The following is an 8,440-nucleotide window of genomic DNA, read 5'->3' on the forward strand; positions in this document are numbered from 1 at the left end:
AGATGGCCTAGTCGGCCATCACTGGAAAGAGAGGCCCATTGGACATGCAAACTTTATATGCCCCAGTACAGGGGAACGCCAGGGCCAAAAAGTGGGAATGGGTGGGTAGGGGAGTGGGGGGAGGGTATGGGGAATTTTTGGGATAGCATTGGAAATGTAATTGAGGAAAATACTTAATTAAAAAAATATTAAAAAAAAAAGAACATTACTACAAGGTATGAAGGACAAATTTTTGTTTGATATAAGGAAGCATTTTGAGATAGTAGTAGAAAAAGAAGTAGAGATCTGTGGAAAGTGGATGATGCATGTGTTGACAATGTGTCCACCACCAGGAGACTGATCTTTTAATTCACAATTTACTGTGGAACCACAAGTTCCTCTCAGAATACCATGGCCATGAATGAATGTTCAAGCTGGCAGGCAAGAGGTGGGAACAGACTAAAACAGAGAGCCTCACTCCTCTTATCCATGTGATTCGTGGAAATCTTAGCTGTAAGACAGCCTGGCAGCTTGAAATCTCAGCATTCTAATTTGTAACTTGAGAGTGTAGAGCTCAAAGATCTTAGTTTTATTTTTTCAAGTTACCACAAACTGAGTTGCTAAAAACAATTCCATTATCTCATTGTTAGAAGTCAGAGCCCCAGATAAATGTCCTTGGAATAAAATCAGGGTGCCTGCAGGCTGCATTCCTTCTAAAGACTCTAGTGGAAATGGTTCTTCTAGATGTTTCCAGCTTTTAGAAACCACCCACCTTCCTAAGCTCACCATTCCCTCTCATCTTCAAAGCCAATGAAGAACAGTCAAGTCTTCCCCATTTCTTTTCTACTTTTCAAAGTCATTTCTATTTTTAAATTAATAAATGAAAGTTGTACATACTTATGATGTTCAATATGATCTTCAAAATATGAAATAAAAGCTAGACAGGCCAAATTTAAATAACTAACTTATGAATCACCTTTACGTGTTTATTTTTCAGTGCCAAGAACAATTTTTAATTATATTTTCAATACTTTAAACAATTAGTGTGTGTGTGTGTGTGTGTGTGTGTGTGTGTGTGTGTGTGTGTGTGTGCATGTCTGTGTGTGTCTGTGTGTCTGTGTGGGTGAGACGTGTGTGGGAGTGCATGCCATAGTACTGAAGGAGAGGTCAGAGGACAACTTTGTGGAGTTGGTTCTTTATGGCCATCACCACATTGACTCTTGGGATCAATCTCAGGCCATCAGTCTTATATGACTTCTGCTTATACTTGCTGATCAATCTCACCGCCCTCTCAGCACTTTCTAGGTATAAACACATGGTCATTAATTATAGTTACCATGATATACAATAGAAAGATTAAAATTATTATTATTTTGTCTAATTGGAAATTTGTACTCTCCATCATATCTTTTAATTGTCTGACTCTCAAAGGTACGCACTCTTTTGCACCTTTTCTCCCATGTGCAAATGTTTTGGTTGGGCACACATGAACACTGTAGGTAATCTAACTTCATTTACGTTTTGATGATTAGCACATTAATTTGATCTATAATTCTATTGTTCTTTGATATGTAAACTAAAATATTCATAAGTTTGGGAAATTAAATGTGGATTGTTTGCTATATTTCATGGTACATATTGTAATTTCAGGTCTAGGCAGGTGAATTGCCCTGAGCTTGAGGTCAGTCTGGTCTGCATAATGAGTTACAGGCTGGTTATGGCTCAATGAAAAAAAAAACCACAAATAAAGGAACAACAGCCTTCCAAAAGACACACATACATTCAAAAGATAATTTTAAAAGACATTATTCCTAGGCAAGTTTGTCAGAACACATGGCCTCCTGCTCCAGAAAAATCTTCCTGGTCTCTGAATAACTTAATGAAAATGACATTGGTTATTTTTCCAGCCAATCATCTTACTGGTTTGATTACTCTGTCATTAAAATTGACATCCATTCTCTAGATGATTGGACACTGTCTGATCATAAGGGTAGGAATAATAAGTAGAGCATGGACAGGCCTGTCATGTGTGATGTATGGTAGCTTCATAAACAGAACTCTACACAGAGCAGTCTTTGTTTAGTTTTACTCAGGCTGGATGAAACGCAGCAAGATATGGAGTATTTATTATTCTCTTACCTTTCACTCATGTACTGCTGTTGGAGAGATGGATTCTACTCAATCTCCCAGACTCTGCTTTCAGAAGTGCTTCACATGTGGCTCTAGGACTGGCCATGGTTTTCCTTACATAGCCAGAGAAAACTCTGGTTTACAATCTGTATAAATCATTATTTCAAACAGGCACCCCATGTTCTTTATAAAAAATTTCTGAATTTTGTAGAGGGAATCTCTTGTGTACTGTATGGTACTATCACCTGTTAATAAAAACCTATTGGGCTATTAGCTTAGGCAGGAAATAGAAGGTTGGAGTTCTGTCACAAAGGGCATATTCTGGGATAGAGTAAAGTTGGGGGGGATTCACCCCAAACTCTGAGGAGATAGATGTATGAAACTGAGGAGAGGTAACCAGCCATGTGGCATTCATAGAATATAATAAATGGGTAAAATAAGTTACGAGCTAGTCAGACAACAATCCCTAGCTTATGGCCTATGCATTTATTCAGAAATAATTCAATGTCAGAGTCCTTATTTGAGGAACTTGGGCAGGGGTGGAAAGTCCATGGTTACAGACTTATTTATGTCCTTGACTCCATTGATAGCGTTTCCTAATCTCTTTATGAAACTGATGGGCAAATAGCCAGGCACACTCTATCTCTAACAAATAGCAATGTAAAGAGAAAAATAATTTAAAACAACCTTTTGAAATACATGACTATTTTCCTAAAGGGATATAGAGAATAAAGAAGCACTCATTCAAGAAAAACTTGCTAAAGCCTAGCAAGAACAGTAGTCTATGACATTCAGGCTGTGACACACTGCCTAGCTCTTCTCCCCAGAGCTCGAGCTCAGTTACTGAAGGATCTCTAATTCTAACAGTGAAACAGAAAGGGAGCCTTCATCATCTACTGACTTTCCAGAAGCAGATGATGGAACTGCTGGCTTTTTCATTTCCCCCAGACTTACAACGCAGACTTGGGGAGCATCATGTTCCAATCACTCATTCATGTAACAAAAGTATTATTTTGCAGAAGGAAGCCCAGTCCCTGCCACCAGGTCTTGTATAGTCAAAGAGTTTCTACCCAGAAAGGGAGAATGGAACAAAGGATGGCCTATTCCAGGCCAGAAAGTTGGTATCAACAAAATAATGTTTTTTTTGTGTAATTTAAAGGGGTTTTCTATGGTTCCACGGCACAAACAGAGATGAGCAAAGAGACACGCAATCTGAAAATCAGGATATAAGGCATCCATCAAGATTTCTCCCAGGGTCAGGCTGATCTCAATAGTAAGGGACACTATTAGTAAACTACAGTTTTTCAGTCACTAAAGAGCAGCCAAGCCCTAATTTTGGAGATTTAGATTATTACGTCTAAACCTAGAATGAGGAATGGTGGCATTTAAACAGCAGAGAAAAAAAAAGAACAAAAGAAATTAAATAGACCATAAGAGGAATGTTTGGTATGGTTAAGTCTGTCTGCACAAGCAGAGTAAGAGAATGAGATGAAGAAAAGAAAGGAAATGAAGACTTAAAAAGAAAAAAAAAACAATGGTTGAGAAATGAAATTTCTCTAATAATCTATACTTAATGATTTAAATATAATAAATCCTAAGAGTACCCCTACACACAAATCATGCTCAAAACATTGAAACCAAAAAGCAGAGAAAACCTTGCAAACAGCAAAAGAGACTCCTCTAAGTACAAGAAAAATCCTCTTAAGAGCAACTGCTGGTTTCTCATCAGAAATAAGTCAGTGCAGAAAGTGGGGTGACAGTTGGAAATGATATATATAAAACTGACAATAAGAAATCTGAGATAGAGTGAGCTACTCAGTTTCCATGGGTTGTAAAGTTTTAACTCATGATTGTCTGATAGGAAGGGGAATGATACTTCAATTTTCTTATATCTGTCAGGACTTGCTTTGTGTCTGAGTATGTGGACAATTTCAGAGAAAGTTCCAGGAGGTGATTTTGTGTTTGTTAATTCCATTTGATTTATTATAAGACAACCTGTCTTTTATCAAGAGTCAAATATCCAAGTCTCCCACTATCAGTGTATGAGGGTTAGTACATTCTTTAAGTGATAGTAGTGTTTCTTTTTATGAACTTAGGTGGCCTAGTATTTAATGTGTAAATGTTTAGAATTATTACATCCTCTAAGTAGATCATTCCTTTTGTTCATATGTATTGTCCTTGAGAAGTCTTTGTTTTGGCTTGGAGTGTATTTTGTCAAATATTAAAGTGGCTATATGGGGTAGGGTTTTTTTTTTTGTCTTCTGGGTTTTGTTTTTAACCTGGAGGTGATGCCTATTCTTGATGGTACAGTGTGTTTCTTGAATGCAGCAGAAGAATAGATCTCAATTTCAAATCTATACTTTTAGTCTGTGTCTTATTATTGGTAAATTGAGACCACTAATATTTTCAACAAGCAGTGTTCATTGACTTCTGGTTTTGTTGTTGTTGTTTTGTGATAGTGGTGGTGGTGGTGGTGCTGTGTCTGTGTTTCTGTGTATATCCCTTCCTTTGATTTGCTGGTCTAGACTTATTTATACCTTGTGTTTTCTTAGGTGGTTAACCTCTTTAGAATCAAGTTCTCCTTCTAGTGGCCTGCTATAGGGCTGGATTTGCAGATACATACTGCATAAATTTGGCTTTATTATAGAATGTTTCCCCCCACCCCCAACATACCTCTTAGTCTCTTAGGGTTTGTAGAACATTTGTCAGGGCCTTTTTGGCTTTTTGAGTCTCCACTGAGAAGTCAGGTGTTATTCTGTGGGGCGGTGGATCTTGAGAGGTAGCGTGGTACTTGGTTGAGCTAAAGGCTTTGAAGCCCTGGCGTCCCCGAAGGGATCAGGTCCCTGTCACTAGCCTCAGCCGCCAATAGATTTGTGGCCATCAATCACATAAGGGCAATAACCCAAGCCCCTCCACATGTAGATAAGGAAAAAGACTCATCATGTCATGTCTGCTCAAGACAGAGATCTCCATGCTAAAGAGATCTGGAGGGCATAGCCAATAAGTATCCCTTCCCAGACATTCCTTCTTGCAAAAGGTATTTAATCTCAGGCCCACTCTGAGAAATGGTGTATGGTTTTATGCATCCACTTCTCATTATGGTAATAAATAGTTTGGAACCACAGACTCTCTCTCCCCCTCTCTCTCTGTCTCTCTCTGTCTCTGTCTCTGTCTCTGTCTCTCTCTCTCTCAAAATTTTTCTTTTATTAGATATTTTCTTCATTTACATTTCAAATGCTATCCCCTTTCCTAGTTTACTCTTCGAAAGTCCCCTGTACCTCCCCCACCCCACCCCACCCAACTCCTGCTTCCTGGCCCTGGCATTCCCCTGTACAGGAGCATACAGTCTTCTCAAGATCAAGGACCTCTCCTCCCATTGATGGCTGACTAGGCCATCCTCTGCTACATATGCAATTAGAGACACAAGCTCTGGAGGGAGGGGGGTAATGGTTAGTTCATATTGTTGTTCCTCCTATAGGGTTGCAGACCCCTTTAGCTTCTTGGGTACTCTTTATAGCTCCTTCATTGGGGGCCCTGTGTTCCATCCAGTAGATGACTGTGAGCATTCACTTCTGTATTTGCCAGGCACTGGCATAGCCTCACAAGAGACAGCTATATCAGGGTCCTGTCAGCAAAATCTTCCTGGCATATGCAATAGTTTCTGAGTTTTTTCAAACAGATCCACTGTGGGCAGCTGTGGAGGCCTTCACCTATAGAGCTTCTAGTCTTCCATAGTAGGCTTACCTTCGCTCCCAGCCTTGATCACCAATAAGCCCAAGTTTGAAGTCAAGCCAAGGACTCTCCCCATGGGACCAGCTGGAGCTCCTCTCCCCACAGTCTATGGATATCCCACTCAGTTTTCAGCTCTACTGCAGCTCCCAGCCGTGCCTGGATGCCTGATAGCCTGAGAACCAAACAGCCCCAGCCTCATCACAGGCCAGCTGACCCCCAAACCAGCTCTGACTGTCCAGCACCTCAGACTGCACTTCTGCCTGGCATTGGCATGGAGTAAGCGCAGTCAAACTCTCAGCATCTTGTCTCCCCAAGCGACCAAACCCTGTGGTGGAGCAGTTGTGGAACCCATAACCCTATTATATTCTAATAAGTCTTTGTATGTTACTTGGTCTTTCCCCCTTGAAGCTTTTACTATTCTTTCGTTGTTTTGCCTAGTGTATATTGACTAATCTATAACAAGGTGAGTGAAAATTTGGTCCAAAAAGAAATAAAGAAATAAAGTAAAGACTTTCTAGAATTGAATGAAAATGTAAGTACACAAACCCAAACTTACAGGACACAATGAAGGAATCTGAGAGGCAGGTTGCCTGAAAGATCTCATAATACTAATTAGTATTATTAAATTTACTAATTTAGTAATTAGTATTAGTATTAAATTTAACAGCATATGTGAAGGCTTCAGAAGGACAAAGAAAACATCCCCAAAAGACCTAGATGGCAAAAATAATCAGACACTGGACTGAAATCAACGTAGTAGGGACAAGCAACAAATAGTACAAAAATCGATTAAATGAAGAGTTGCTTTCTTGAGAAAATCAATCAATAAGATTGACAAACCCATAGCCAAATCAACAAAAAGACAGTGTAAGAATATTCAAATTCAGAAAATTAGAGACAAGAAGTGGAGCATCACAACAGACACCAAGGAAATCCAGACAACCATGAGGACATGTACTCCTGTACTCCAGCAGATTCAAAAATTTAAAAGTAATAGATCATTTTCTCAATACATACAGTTTACCAAAGTTAAATAAAGACGACGTTATCAATTAAACAAGCCTATGACTCCTAGTGAAATAGAAAAAGTAATTAAACTCTATCCGCCGCCCCCCCATCTCCCTCCCCCTCCCCCCAGCCTAGGGACAGCTGAGTTAAGAGACAAAAATTTCAGACGGAAGGAGTTACAGAGACAAAGTCTGGAGCTGAGACGAAAGGATAGACCATCTAGAGACTGCCATACCCCGGGGATCCATCCCATAATCAGCTTCCAAATGCTGACACCATTGCATACACTAGCAAGATTTTGCTGAAAGGACCCAGATATAGCTGTCTCTTGTGAGACTATGCTGGGGCCTAGCAAACACAGAAGTGGATGCTCACAGTCAGCTATTGGATGGATCACAGGGCCCCCAATGGAGGAGTGAAATAAATACCCAATAAAAAAAGTTAATGCCATTATTTCTCGAGTTATTTAATAAAACAGAAACAGAAGCAACATTGCCCAATTTGTTTTGTGAGGTCACAGTTATCCTGATACCTAAACCACATAAAGATCCAACAAAGAAATTGCAGACCAATTTTCCTTATGAAAATACATGCAAATTTTCTCAATAAAATACATGTAAACTATATACAAGAGCACATTCAAACGATCATCCAGTATTATCAGGTAGAATGCGTGCCAGAGACTTAGGGATAGTTTGAAATACATAAATCAATAACTGTAATCCACCATATAAATGTACCGAAAGACCTAAACCATGTAATGGATACATAAAATTGTTTTAAGTGAAAAAAAATACTTCAGAGATTCTTCAGCATGAAATCAAATAACAATAAACATTGATTCAAATCTACACATTCAAAAAAAATTGCCAGTAAAGTTAAATATGTTGGTATCTAGGAAAGAACATATAAGTGTTCACTTCTTCTTATTCAGTTAAAGATAAATTTTAATAATATACATTAAAAGCCTGTAGCAATAGATCACTTAAGAGCTCATGCTGCTTTTGCAGAGGTTCTGAGTTTAATCCCCAGTGCCCATGTAAGGTAGCTCACAGCCACCCACAACCATCCACAGCGCCAAGGTATCTATCACCTTCTCCTGATCTCTGAGGTTAATTGTCATAATATATATTATATTATTCTATATTATATTATATTACTCTATATGATATTATATATTATAGCACAGAAATGATACACAGAGATTAAGCAAATATTACTAAATAAGTAATTAATGAATCAAACATAAAAGAAATTAGAAAGTTACTGGAAATTAATAAAAAAAAGCAAATTAACATGACAAAGAAACAAAAATAACATGAAAAAATCTTATGGGTATAGCTTCAGAAAATACCTACATTAAAAATGAGAAATATCTCAAATCATGATTATATCTTTCACTTTAAAAAGAAGAGACTAAGTTACATTGAGTGAAAGATAATTGTAAAGATTAGATTAGAAATAAATGAAGAACAGAAAGTATAAGGTAAAATTAATGAAGCCTAATATTAAGATCAACATGATGAATACTTTTACAAATAAACAGGAAAAAGCCCTCAACTAATAAAAAATGTGTGTGTGTGTGTGTGTG

Source organism: Mus caroli, chromosome 10, assembly GCF_900094665.2.
Source record: "Mus caroli chromosome 10, CAROLI_EIJ_v1.1, whole genome shotgun sequence".
In the NCBI taxonomy this organism is placed as follows: domain Eukaryota; kingdom Metazoa; phylum Chordata; class Mammalia; order Rodentia; family Muridae; genus Mus; species Mus caroli.